At 40.7% G+C, this 14004-nt stretch overlaps 1 long non-coding RNA gene across 1 annotated transcript; it reads left to right on the top strand.

Moving 5' to 3' along the window:
• Nucleotides 1-6154: 6154 nt before the first annotated feature.
• Nucleotides 6155-13279, top strand: LOC125127748 (uncharacterized). The gene is made up of 3 exons (XR_007135049.1): nucleotides 6155-6265; nucleotides 6582-6645; nucleotides 13141-13279. It is a non-coding gene; the product is annotated as an uncharacterized LOC125127748 (long non-coding RNA).
• The last annotated feature ends 725 nt before the right edge of the window (nucleotides 13280-14004 follow it).

Genomic DNA, 14004 nt, shown 5'->3' with positions numbered 1-14004 from the left:
AGCTGCAGCTCTGATTTGACCCCTAGTCTGGGAAACTCTATATGCCACGGGTGTGACCCTAAAATGTTACTGAATGATAGTTGATTTCCTGTTGTGATCATTTCTGCTGTACAACAGAGTAATTCAGTTATATATGTACACACATCCCATCTTTTTCAGATTCTTTTTCCATGTAGTCTATCACAGAATATTGGCTAGATTCCTCTGTGCTATACGGCAGGTCCCCATTGGCCTGTCATTTCATATACCTCAGTGTGCATATGCCAGTTTGGAGTTCCTGCTGTGGTGCAGTGTGTTCAGAATCCATCTGCAGTGTTTCTGGTTGCTGCGGAGGCATGGGTTTAATCCCTAGCAAGCACAGTAGATTGAAGGATTTGTTGTTCAGTCCCTGGTCCAGAAACTTCCATATGCAGTGGATGTGGCCATAACAACAAACAGACAAACTCTGTGTTCTGCAACTTGATTGGATTTATTAGTTCTAATAGCTTTCTTGTGTATTCTTTGGGATACTCTCTGTATTAGATGATTTCATCTGCAAAAGAGATAGTTTGGGCTCTTTCTATTTGGGATGCAGACCAAGTAGTTCTGGTTAGAACTTCCAGTAGAATGTTAAATAACAGCAGAGGAAGTGGGCATTCTTGCCTTTGTGACCCTAAAAGACAGCATATAGAGGTTCTCAGGCTAGGAGTTGAATCTGAGATATAGCCGCCAGCCTACACCACAGCCACACCAACACCAGATCTGAGCTGCAGCTGCGACCTACACTGTAGCTCACAGCAACGCCAGATCCTTAACCCACTGAGTGAGGCCAGGAATCGAACCCGCAACCTCATGGTTCCTAGTTGGATTCATTAACTACTGAGCCATGACAGGAACTCCTCTAATGCATCTGTAATTTAAATCTTTAGAATATAGAAAATCAGGCTACAAGCAAAATTACAGTAGTAGTAGCTTTCCCAATTGCCTATGCATTTACCTTTATCCTAATTTCTTTATGTGGCTTCAGGTTACTGTTTTCCTTTTATTTCAGCCTGAAGGACCCCCTTTAACATTTCCTGAAGGGAAGGTCTAGTGGTAATAAACACCCTCGGCTTTTTAAAATCTTGGAATGTCATTTCTGCCTCATTGTTAAAAGATGGTTTTATTGGATATAAAGTTGTCCATTGATATTCTCCCCCCGACCCTTTAAGCTTATTGGTTGTATCAACCCACTGACTTCTGGCCTTTAGGGTTTCTGATGAGAAATTGGCAGGTAATCTCTTTGGGAATTCCTCGTATGGGATGAGTCAGCCACTTTTGCTCCTTTTAAGATTCTCTCTTCATCTTTGTCTTTCAGTATTTTGATGATAATGCATCTCAGTGTGAGTATTTTTGAGTTTCTTCTACTTGGAGTTTTTGAGCTTCTTGGATTTATAGATTCACTTATAGCCATTTCAGTTCTTTAAATTTGGGAAGTTTTCAGGAATTATTCATTTTGCTCCTTTCTATCTCTCTTCTCCTGCTGACATTCCCACAATGCCTGTGTTGGTCCACTTGATGATGTTTCACAAGTCTCTCAGGCTCTGTTCATTTTTCTTCATTTTTTTTTTCTCTTCCTTAGACTTGATCATTTCATTTGTTCTTTCTTTATGTACACTGATTGTTCTGCTTGCACAGATCTGCTTTTGAACCCTTTTGAGATACTTTTCATTTCAGTGATTGGACTTTTCAGCTTCAAAAATTCTTTTCGGTTCTTTTTGAAAATAATTTAACCTCTATCGATATTATTTTCTACATATCATTTTTCTATTTTTGTCCGTGTCTTCCTTTAGCTTTTTGAGCATCTTTGAAATAATTGTTTTTAAGTCTTTGTCTAGTAATTTTGACATCTGGGCTTCCTCAGGTACATGTTCTGTTGATTTATTTTGCTTCTTCTTTTTAAGGGCTGCAGATGCAGCATATTGAAATTCCCAGGCTGGGGTCAAATCAGGGTATAACTGCCGGCCTACATCACAGCCACAGCAATACCATATACAAGCCATGTCTGTAACCCACACCACAGCTCATAGCAACACCAGATTCTTAACCTAATTAGCAAGGCCAGAGATCAAACCTGCATCCTCATGGATACTAGTTGGGTTTGTTTCCACTGAGCCACCATGGGAACTCCTATTTTGCTTCTTTGAATCAGCTAAACGTTGCTCTTTTTTTGTGTGCCTTGATTGCTTTTATTGAAAATTTGACTTTTGGATTTGATGAACATGGAAACTAGAGAAACCAGATTTTCCCCTTTCTCTAGAGTTTTGTGGGGTGTTAAATTTTTTTATTTTAGGAAATCTTAGATATGGCCATTGAGTTCTAAGGATAAGTTTTCAGACTCCTTATCTCCTGTATGTTTTCCTCTAGAGTTATTTTTGTCCCTTAATGTTCTTTCTGTGATGTGGTGTCCATCCCCATTGAGGCTACTAAAGTAATCTAATGATTGATCGGTATGTTGAGATTGTTGCTGTGTTCCTTCAATGGTTAGACATGTTTTTTCATATTTACTATCTATAGCATGAATTTTAAAACTAAAGTGCATATTTAATCTCATATTTCTTTTTCCTCCTTTAGTCTTCTTAAAATGTAATGATGTCTTTTATAATCAATAACTTCTTAGGGTGAAAATAGGGATCCATTCCTCTGATTATGTTCACTTAATTTCTAATAATGTACCACACGGTGAAGTATGTAAAGCACAGCTGTCTTGCCAAGATCGATCCTAAGGAACTGGTTTTCATTCTGGAATGATCCTTGAATTTCAATTTCTCAATAAACCCAAGCGCACTTTTCTCTCCTGTGATGTATATCATATAAATATTATTTTAGGTATTATAGATGCAAGTAACTGCTATTTGATGTTGACTCTCCACTTGTGTTCAGTTGCAGATGGCAGGGGCTCTGTGGCCCCATCATTTCCATTGAGCTCTCAGTAAAAAGATTAACATTTTATCACAATGCTGTTGCTGCCATGATTGTCATTTCTTTTTTTTTTTTTTGTCTTTTTGTTCTTGTTGTTGTTGTTGTTGCTACTTCTTGGGCCGCTCCCGCGCGGCATATGGAGGTTCCCAGGCTAGGGGTCCAATCGGAGCTGCAGCCACCGGCCTACGCCAGAGCCACAGCAACGCGGGATCCAAGCCGCGTCTGCAACCTACACCACAGCTCACGGCAACGCCGGATCGTTAACCCACTGAGCAAGGGCAGGGAGCGAACCCGCAACCTCATGGTTCTTAGTCGGATTCATTAACCACTGCGCCACGACGGGAACTCCCCATGATTGTCATTTCTTTAGCCTTTTCTGCAGAATGAATTCTGTAGGAATATTTAATGTAATTCACATTTGAATTTGCTTAACATACCAGCACACTTAGCTTTAAAAACAAAGGAAGGAGACTACTTGCTTTCTGTTCTCTGCCGTCCTCTTTTCCCTCCACTTGGCTGTTCTTATCTCAACATGCAAACATGACTGTAGTATTGAACTGGACACATGGAGCAATTTCTTATTCTTTTGTGAATGCAAAATTGGATTGCAAGCTTTATCTCTAGTTTAGAAGCAAAAGTCAAAACCAAAGGACAGCTTCTACACTGGTGAGAAAACTTGTTAATGAGAATGCTCAATACACTATTAGAGTTGAACAAAAGGAATTGTGTCTCAATTTTATGTATGTGCATAAATAATGAGTCTTACTAGAAGTCTTATCTCAAGAAAATATGCAATTAACTTAACCCAAATGTACTATACCACTGTTCCCATATTAGCCCTCTTTTCATTCCGATGTTACATGCTAAAGAAACCCTTCTATATGCCACGTAGCTCTAAATCTGGCTAAACTGCACCTGCCCTTCAGATGGTAATAAGAAATAGTCAAAAATTACACCATAGCAGTACTTTAATTTGTAATCTCTAGTTGGTTTTTGAAATCATAAGTGTTCACCTGACTTTTTGAAGTCATTATGATTCACATGATTTTCTGCCTACCTATTCTACCATTTATTGAGTGACGAGTCCTTATCTCCTACTGTAACTGTGAGTTTGTGTATTTCCCCTTTCAGATTGATCAGCTTCTGCCTCACCTATTTTGATGAGGATTCTCATAATGATAAAGATAACAATTCTCCAAAAAGACACAGTGCCAGAGGCCAGCTCCAGCGGCCAGGGAGTATACATCCCGATCAGAGAGGGACACAGTGTCGGCAAATGTACATATGGAGACAGCCTCTTTGTCCCTTCTTTTAGGGCGCTGGACTGCTCAAATTTTTTTGGCAAAAGTAGTAGATTATATAGGCAGTTTTTCACTACAAATTACATCGTAGTGTTAAAAGTACATTGGCTAACTTTTACATGGTACAGCAGCTATACATCACGTTCTAACATATTTGTCTTAACTAAGTGAGTACAATTTAAGGGCAATTAGGTACAATACATCATGTGGAAAGGAGGAGACCCAGTACAAATCATCCCATGGCCAGCAAGTCTCCACAAGTTGAAGAGGTCAGAGACACAAGAATTGGGCATTCCCAAATCTTGTTTTTAGACTGGTGCTTATCTTTAAAGCATTATGGCAGGGAGACAGTGTAAGAAAATATAAACCAACTTAACTAGATATCACTTAAGAGCTTCTATAACTCATAGCTAGGTGTCTTTTGGTCAAGAATAATATATGTCTAACTTCTATGAACCTCATTAAAATCCTAACTCTAAAGTTTACTGTATAACTAGTTAGTAGATAAACACTATATATTAATTAAGTTGGATTTAAATAGGGGAAAGTCCTTCAGGATGAAATTCTTATTATATTATTGTTGTAACTTTGTTAAATCACAAATCATCACAGGAAAATAAGAATGGAAAATAAGAATAAGTAAATAATCAGGAAAGACTGAGGAAACTGAATAACAAATAAAACAACAGGATAGATTAGGTCACCTGAGAAACAATCCATGTTCTCCAGAGCAAACATGGAAATTGCTTTCCCAGGAAAGCCCCAATTCTTCCCCATAAACATCAAAATGAGAGCTGTGTAACCTGAGGCCTGTCCTCAGCTTGTACTGTTCAGGCAGGCTTTTTATCCTGACCAGAAGCCCACCTTCGGCATGCACCTTTCATGTAGGCTTTTTATCCTGACCAGAAGCCCACCTTCAGCTTGTACCATTCAGGTGAGTTTTAATCCTGTCCAGAGGCCCACCTTCGGCATGTACCATTCAGGTGAGCTCCCTTCCTTGGTTAGGAACTTGCCTTCAGGTTTTTCTGCCATCAGGCAAGGTCCTTTTTTTGAGTCCTTGCATCTCCTCAGCTCCCTGCAACACAGCAATTTTAAATGTGTATGCACCTAACAAAAAGGATTTCAAAATGCAGATCCTGCTACCCACCTCCCCCAACAACTTGGCATTCATCCACAGAAACAGGTGACTTTCTGGGAGATGAGAGATTTCAGCACCAGGTACCAAGGGTCCTTGGAGGAGTCTTGCCCTTCCATGTGGAGGGAATTGGTCCTGCCTGTGGACACTGTAGTAGCCCGTGAACCTGCTTCAGCTCTGCTCAGCTGGGCTCCAGAAGTCCCTAAAGAACACTGACTCTGACAGTCACTCATGGGTAAGAGAGACTTTGAGGAAGTCTAGGTTTCCAGGGAAATACTGGCACAGCACTGGAGCAAAATATGTGTGTGTGTGTGTGTGTGTCAGGGGGTAAGAATATTTCAGATCCATTCTTCTAGCAAATTAAGTATATGGTACATTATTATGAATTGTAATCCCCATGCTGTACATGAACTTTTTAGACCTTATCTGTCTTATAACTGAAAGTCTATACTCCCCATATTTGTAATTTAAATTATTAGACAATAAGTATGCAGGCATATCTTCCTACCCTCTCCCTTACATATCTTTAAAATAATGTTTTGAAACATTTTCAGTTTTTTCGATAATTCTAAAAGTAATTTTCAAACAGGCAAAAGTGCATATGGGGTTCTTTTGCACTACTTCATTTTACATCTATTTGTTCTTTTTTTCTTTTTTTGTCTTTTTAGGGCAGCACAGATCTGAGTCGAGTCTGAGACCTACACCACAGCTCACAGCAACACGGGATCCTTAACCCACCGAGCTAGGCCAGGGATCGAACTTGCGTCCTCATGTATACGAGTCAGATTCATTTCCACTGAGCCACGACAGGAACTCCCTAAATATATTTGTTCATAAACCAATGGTTCTCCAGACTTTTCAGCATACTGAGTGCTAAAGCAAACAAGAGGTAATTGCTCCTTAGTTTTAGAACAGTAGCTTTACAATATATGTAGCTGTTGCAAATTACATATTTAAATTATATCGCATGTCTTTTTTGGTAATAGACTTTGTTTTATGAATTTGTGTCAAAACAGAAATAATACTTTGAAATAAATTTGCTTTTTAATCCTTCGTCTGTGAATACCTAAATTTTGCAGTGAAGAATTTAAAAAGCTGCAAGGATATTCCTATTTGAAATGTAAAATAAGTGACTTAGACTCAATAATTAGGAATTTTCTTGGCACTGTGAAACTTCAATTTTTAATGCTATTTTATTCTTGCAGATTCTTCTCAAAATATGTTGGTGGCTTGAGAGATGTCATTACCAAGTGGTGATCTATACAGAAGGTAAGTTAGAAAGCTTTAATTCCTATGTCCATGAATTAGCCAACTTTTTCCCTTTTTTTTCAAGTTTTTTTAAGTATAATTGACTTAGAAGTTGGTGATAATTTCTGCTCTACAGCAAAGTGATTCAGTTATAGATTCTTTTCCCACAGAGATGATCCCAGAATATTGGGTCGAGTTCCCTGTGCTATACAACAGGTCCCCGTTGGCCAATCATTCCATATTCCTCAGTGTAATTAGCAAGCTTTTATAAAACACTTTTCATCAGGGAATAGAATACTGGGAATGTGGGCTGACTTCACTCCTCACCCTTGCCTGCAAGACCTTTCATTGCCATTGGAGAAACACCTCAAGATATGTGGAGGCTGTCAGAGGGAAGAAGTGCAAGGGGTTCCAGACAACCATAGCACAGGGGGCCAGCCCTCCGTGGGGAAGTAGGGAGTAAGAAGTGTTTAGGAAAAAGGCTCAAGCATGGGGGTATTCTCCTTGGGGTGCCAGAGTCAGCTGATTAAGATGAGATCATTCCCGCGTCCATGTTCTCCAGCCAAAAGCCAGCAGGAACACACCTGAGAACGAGTGGAATCTAGAACAAGTTGGGTTTCTTCCTCATTGCCCTGAGTGTCTCAGGAGGAGGATGTTAGAAGAAAGCCACTGCAGGATTTGGGCTTAGGTTGGTGATTTGAGGGAGAGCCTGAAAGTGGTGGGTCATTTAGATCAGATGCTGAAAGTCAGGGCAGTTCTGTGATTCATCTGTCAATGAATGTTATGGACAGGAGGGAAGATGATGGGTAGGAAAGAGCCATTCCTGGAAACAAAGTAGCTGTCATTCATTTTAACCAAAAGAATGGAGTGTTTGGTATTTGAGGGGTGGCACAGTGACCTTTTTTTTTTTTTCCCTGTACTTAGAAAACAATTATGAATTGCCATCATTTTGTCTCACTTTATCATGCTCTCCAAGTAATCTTACTTGGTGTAGGTATTCTCTGATACTTCTTGGTATTTATGTCCAGGCTCACTAGTGGATAGCAGCAAGGCTGTTGTTTTTGTCTTTGTTTTCTCCTCACAAGGAACATGAAGCATGAGGGAGGCTTTTAGCTTGAATTGGAAGACATCCTTCTAGAATGTTAGCAATCAGTGAAAAAGTACGTGTCTTCTAGGCACACCCACTCCATGTATGAAGAAGAAACGTGAACAGAAGAAGTACATTCAGCTCGTTGCTGGCTTGCATGTATTTTCTAAGATTTGTTTAAACGCCTCTACTCTGGAGTTTTATATTTGTTGTATTTTGATGTACTATTCATAAATGTTAAAAACACCAGTTAGATTTCAGTTCATCCATCCTCCTGTAAGGATTGTCTCAGCCTGGAGCTGTGGATTCTCTTGGCTTAGAATTTAATCCCCTATCACTACCCCTCCCAGCTCGATTGATTAGGAAACTGGTGCAGTGATATCAGAATGGAATGAGAGAAAACCAAGAAGTCATCCATTACAAAAACTGTCCATAAAGTCTGCTCCTAATTTGAATACAAAATGTTTTAACAAGCAAGAATTTAACCACTGCTCGAGTTCCCTTGTCAGTGCAGTGGAAATGAATCCAACTAAAAAGTATGTGGTTTCAGGTTCAATCCTTGGCCTCCATCAGTGGGTTAAGGATCTGGTATTGCCATGAGCCATGGTGTAGGACACAGACTTGGCTCGAATCTGATGTGGCTGTGGTGTAGGCCGGCAGCTGTAGCTCTGATTGGACCCCTAACCTGGAAACCTCCATATGCTGCAGGTGTGGCCCTTAAAAGCAAAATAAAAATAAAAATAAAAATAACCACTGCTAAATTATCCATATGTTGAGTAAGGCTAAAAATGTTACCCTAACAAACATAGACATGATTGCCCACGAGGCCAGTGGGATGAAGTTAAAAATACAGTACTTGTCCAGAGATTATCAGTCAATCTTTTCTGTAAGTTTGTAGTTTTTAGATTTTTTTTCAACCATTTCATTGTGTGTTGATACATCTCATATCATGAAATGTTTCCTTTGGAGTTCCAGTTGTGGCTCAGTGGAAACAAATCTGACTAGCATCCATGAGGACGCAGGTTCAATCCCTGGCCTTGCTCAGTGGGTTAATGATCTGGCATTGCTGTGAGTTGTGGTGTAGGTCATAGATGTGGTTCAGATCTGGTGTTACTGTGGCTGTGGTGCAGGTCGGTGGCTACAGCTCCCATTTGACCCCTAGCCTGGGAACTTCCATATACTGTGGGTACAGCCCAAAAAAGAGAAAGAAAAAAAAAGTTTCCTTTGATGGTCATCTGTCTGAGACCAGGTGGCAAGATTTTCACACTTTCGCTGAATCTTTCCCTGCCATCCAGCTTCACCTTGACAAGCATGTCTGACCACTCCACTGCTATGGAGATCACTGACTGTGTGGAGTAATGACAAGTCTACTGAAGATGACTGGGTACGTTAGACAGTGTACAGTGGCTCAACCGATATAGATGCTGAATTCAGTCCATTTTCTACATCCAGTGATGTGTCCCAGTGATTGATTTTGGCATCAAAATGGAAATCCTTCTCTTTCTTAACTTGCTCTTCACACATCATCTTCCAATGGCAAGTGCTCACAACGACAGATGCCGCCTTCACCACAACTTGGTTCTTGGCTAAACTCCCTTCCTCTTAGCTTGCGACCCCTGCCTTGGGAGAAACTGTAATGTGCCTAGGCCTCAGCTGGATCCCAGCAGTTGCTTGGCCTAAGAGCTGGCACCCTTTCCCCATATGCCAGTTGGGGAGCATAATCAGTGGTTGTACACCCTAGGTGTCTTGACCAGATGCTTCATTTTGGCCAGGATTTTTACTCTCCTGGTTCCTAGGCAAGTCACTATATCCATAAACTTGACTGAACAAGTCCATTTTTCTTTTTTCTTACCTGATCCAAAACACCTTCCAGTAGATTTTTCGTATGTATTAAAAAATCAGTAAGTAAACTGCTGCCTGTAGAATTTTGCCTCTAAAGCAACAGGACCCTTCCAAAAATGTAATGTAAACACAAACTGTTGCATTCTTAACAAAAAGCCATTCTTCTGGGTGCTGTTTGTGCTTCGGTGCACCAGTCTCTGCCAGATGCTGCCGGAAGTCCCCATTGCTTCTGCACACGTGGACACACACACCCTGCAGCTCTGATGGCCCTGGAGGGGGTATAGTTTCCTAAATTGTATTCTCACTGCACTGGTGTTTGCAGGTGAATGGGGAAAAAATTCACTCACCTCCACGTTATCTCCCTTCTGCCTACAAGCTGAATCTCAGGGCTGATGAGGCCCCTCTGAATTTCAGAGTTTGATGAAACATTTTCTAGAGTTTATTCATGGCCCTTCTTCTCCCTGGACAGGCCACATGTGTGCTTTGCCTGACAGAGCCCAGTCCCCAGGGCTGTTTTGGATTCTGGTTTGATTCCTTAGAAAAGACCAGGAATCTGGTTCATATAATTGTTTTCCAATATTTCAATCCTCTTGCTCAGTAAAAAGTTCTCTGACATGTGAATTAAATGCATGTTCTACAGTTCTATAATTTGTATGCATGACAAAACTTATATAAGCATAGGGATTTTAAAAGAATGAGATGAAAAAGAATCCAAATGGAAGTTCTGATATTTTCTTCCTGTATCTGGGTGTACTGTCTTCCACTCCAATTGGTGGGCCTGAGAGGTCTCACTCTGAGAGAACCTCAGTGCCTCTCAGGTGAAGGTGTGTTGGGGGGGGGGGGACAAAGGAGGGATGCTATCTACAGGGATGGTTGAAAGTATTTTTGCCTTCAACCCTCAAAATCTGCCTGGATGACCTTGGACTTGTAGGTGAATTCCAGATTCAGGGAAAGGTGTGTTTTTCATAATGGAGTTCTACCCAGAACGAAATGGATCACACTATATTGTGCTGTTTTTCATGAAAGTAAATTGAATTTCCTTCTCTTGTTATTCTTTTCCTTTTAAACATACCATGAATAAAAATAACAAACTGCTGAGAATGGTGCTATGCTCTGACATGTTTTATCCATGTGGCAAAATGATGTCTTGGGGGGAGGGGGCAGAGAGTAATAGGTGCCATAACCTGGTGGCGGTGGAAATGATTTGCTCTAGGGAGATCATCTGGATGACCCAGGAAAAGGATTCTTTCTCGCAGGTTGTATACGTTGTGGCAGCAGCAGCATTTGGTCTGAGTCCGTTGTGGAAAGCAAGCACATGTGTAGTTTGGTGAACCGTTTTGTGCCTCAGGGTCTCCATTTGTTAGTTAGGTGACCGAACTATAGAAGAGGCTCCAGTCCTATGTTTGGTAATGGCTCTTCCTCCTCCTCCTCGTGTTCCCCCTGCACTCCTGCTTCTTCTTCGTCTCCTCGTCTACTTCACCCAAAGTCCCTGGTAACTCCCTAGGCAGCGAAGGAGGGCTCTGGGGTGTGGGGGTGATGAGGGCAGTGTCCTCTTTGCCTAAATGGAGAGAAGGAGCAGCACGCATCACTTTGGGCAAGTTGTGGTTCCTACTTAAATTATGGACAAATATTTTAGATGGTGTCCTGGCCAGGGTGTCAGAGCCTAGACCTGCCTGTCTGCCCTTCTTGATCTGCTCTCTGCAGTTTCTTTTATCAAACAGCCTTGGGTGAGCCCTTCCAGTTTTGGGGTTTTTTTGGGTTTTTTGTTTGTTTGATTCTTAAAATTTTTTAAGCTATAGTTAATTTACTATGTTCTTTAAAATTTTTTTTTTTTCTTTTTAGAGCTGCCCCCATGGCATGTGGAGGTTGACAGACTAGGGGTCAAACTGGAGCTGTAGGTGCTGGCCTACACCACAGCCACAGCAATGCCGGATCCTTAACCCACTGAGCGAGGCCAGGGATCAAACCCAAAACCTCATGGTTCCTAGTTAGATTCATTTCCACTGCACCAAAGTGGGAACTCCTACACAAATTTTTATTGAAGTATAGCTGATTTACAGTGTTTTGTCCCCTTCGAGTTTGAATAGCCTAAACCTTATTTGTGGGGCAAGGATATCTCATCTACCTTCCCAAAGTCTCCACCTTTTTCCCTACGGGGAAATTTCAAGGACATGTAATTGCTTTTCCAGAAAATATGTGTTAGTAATTATTTTTGCCCTTGTGATCCATTCCAAAAGGAGAATGGTCATAGAACCTAACTAATAAATCACATATCCTTTGCATCACTTATATAAAAATATTCTGATCCCCAAATTAAAAAAAAAAAAGAATTTTAGGGAGTTCCCGTCGTGGCGCAGTGGTTAACGAATCCGACTAGGAACCATGAGGTTGCGGGTTCGCTCCCTGCCCTTGCTCAGTGGGTTAACGATCCGGCGTTGCTGTGAGCTGTGGTGTGGGTTTCAGACGCGGCTCGGATCCCGCGTTGCGGTGGCTCTGGCATCAGCCAGTGGCTACAGCTCCGATTGGACCCCTAGCCTGGGAACCTCCATATGCCTCAGGAGCGGCCCAAAGAAATAGCAAAAAGACAAAAAAAAAAAAAAAGAATTTTAATCATCCAATGCACAGGACTAGCTAAAGTACATGCACACATACACACGTGCTTACACCAAAAAGCTGTATCATCCACATTTCTTGTAGTCAAGATGAGAAGAGGAAATTGTGTTTTCCTATGAAAGATGCTAGTATTTCCTCTATCCTCAACTGTTGTTGAGCTTTACCTTACTTTATAGTAGTTCGTACTCAAATTTAGTTTTATCTCAAAGACGTGGTTTAGAAATCCCAGTTTAGGAGTTCATTGTGGCTCAGTGGGTTAAGGACCCACTCTAGTCTCTGCGGATGTGAGTTCGGTCCCTGGCCTTGCTCAGTGGGTGAAGGAACTGGCATTGCAATAAGCTGCAGCATAGATTATAGTGTGGCTTGGATCCAGCATTGCTGTGGCTGTGCCATAGGTTTCAGCTACAGCTCCAATTCGACCCCTAGCCTGGAAACTAAGAAGAAAAAGAAGGTTTTCCAGCTTAAATTTCCAAAAAGAGAGTGTCATGTTTTTGACCGTGAGATATTGTAGGTGTACAATAACTATGCTGTTCTAGTTAGTAAATATTATCCATTGGACATTCTTGGACATGGTGGCCACTTTCCATAGGTCTGTGATTCAGTAACATCAGAAAATATCACAAAGGAAGTACATTTCAAAAAGAATAAAAGCTTTGATTTTGTAAACTATTTTACCACCTGAATATGTTTTTTTCTTTATTGAAAAAGTACCCTTCACAGAGCCCTCCCGTCAGCTTTGAGAGAAAGGGCCATGATACTGTCACCCCAAAGAGTGACCTGAGCGACTTCACCAGACATACGCTTGACATATGTTCACTATCGAGATTTTCCTGTGTCGAGAGCAACAGACTTTTTATGACCAATGAGAACTATGGAGTCTCAACTGAGCACGGTTTGGAAAGTCTGAGGCAGACAGTGAGACTTCATTAGTCTTATAATAGAAATGCTGATTGAGTGTATACTTTCTTTAACAGATGCTGAAATGCCAATTCTCAAGAAATTTGAGGTAATGTATATTGAGTGCCATATTTTCTAAGAGATCAAAATTCTTTGAAGCAATATATCCTTTTTGTAGCCCTACAATAAATAGAAAATAAATATAATAAATATAAATTTCCTGAGACTTGGAAAAATGTGCATTTTTTAGAATGACAGAAAATGTGAATCCTTCTGCATGGTTCAGAAGTTTAAACTATCACAGCTAAACATTAGGGTTTTTTCATTTTCTAGAGACATGCGTACCACTGTCTGAACATTCTACTGTATTTTAAAAGGAGCCAAATGAGCAATATCATTTAATACTAAGCAGTAAGTACAAATACACTAGAGGATGTAATCGAAGTATTACCAAAAATTGTCTCATTCGTGATAAGCTTCATGTGTTTGATAATATGGCTGCTTTCATTACAAAATAAAGCCAACCTCACAGACCTAACACAAGCTCTTCTGTACAGAATCACTTGGCTGCCTGCAAGCTAGCAAAGAGGCGTCAGATGCTTCTCTGCTGCTTCATTTCATCCTGGATCCCATTTGCCATAGGCCTCCCTACCTCACATTTCCAAAGGAAAGAAGTCACTTTGAGTATAGGAACTTGTCCCCCCCAAAATGAAGCATGAGACCCCTGAGGCCATTGGACTGAATGGTAACTGAAACTGGACAAATACTTTGCCTCATTCGATGCCAACAGAGTTTGGCTCCTTTTCCAAATTTGTCTGTTCTCTCAACTGTGAGTCAGAGCTCAAGCTAGTGAAAATGCTGGGAAGGAAAGGATTTTGCAGGTTTTCATGAGGAATCTAATTCTTTTTTTAAGAAGTAATTAATAAATACACAAGAATTTC

This window comes from Phacochoerus africanus, chromosome 5 (assembly GCF_016906955.1).
Source record: "Phacochoerus africanus isolate WHEZ1 chromosome 5, ROS_Pafr_v1, whole genome shotgun sequence".
Taxonomy (NCBI): Eukaryota; Metazoa; Chordata; class Mammalia; order Artiodactyla; family Suidae; genus Phacochoerus; species Phacochoerus africanus.
This window is presented reverse-complemented; position numbering and strand designations above follow the sequence as displayed.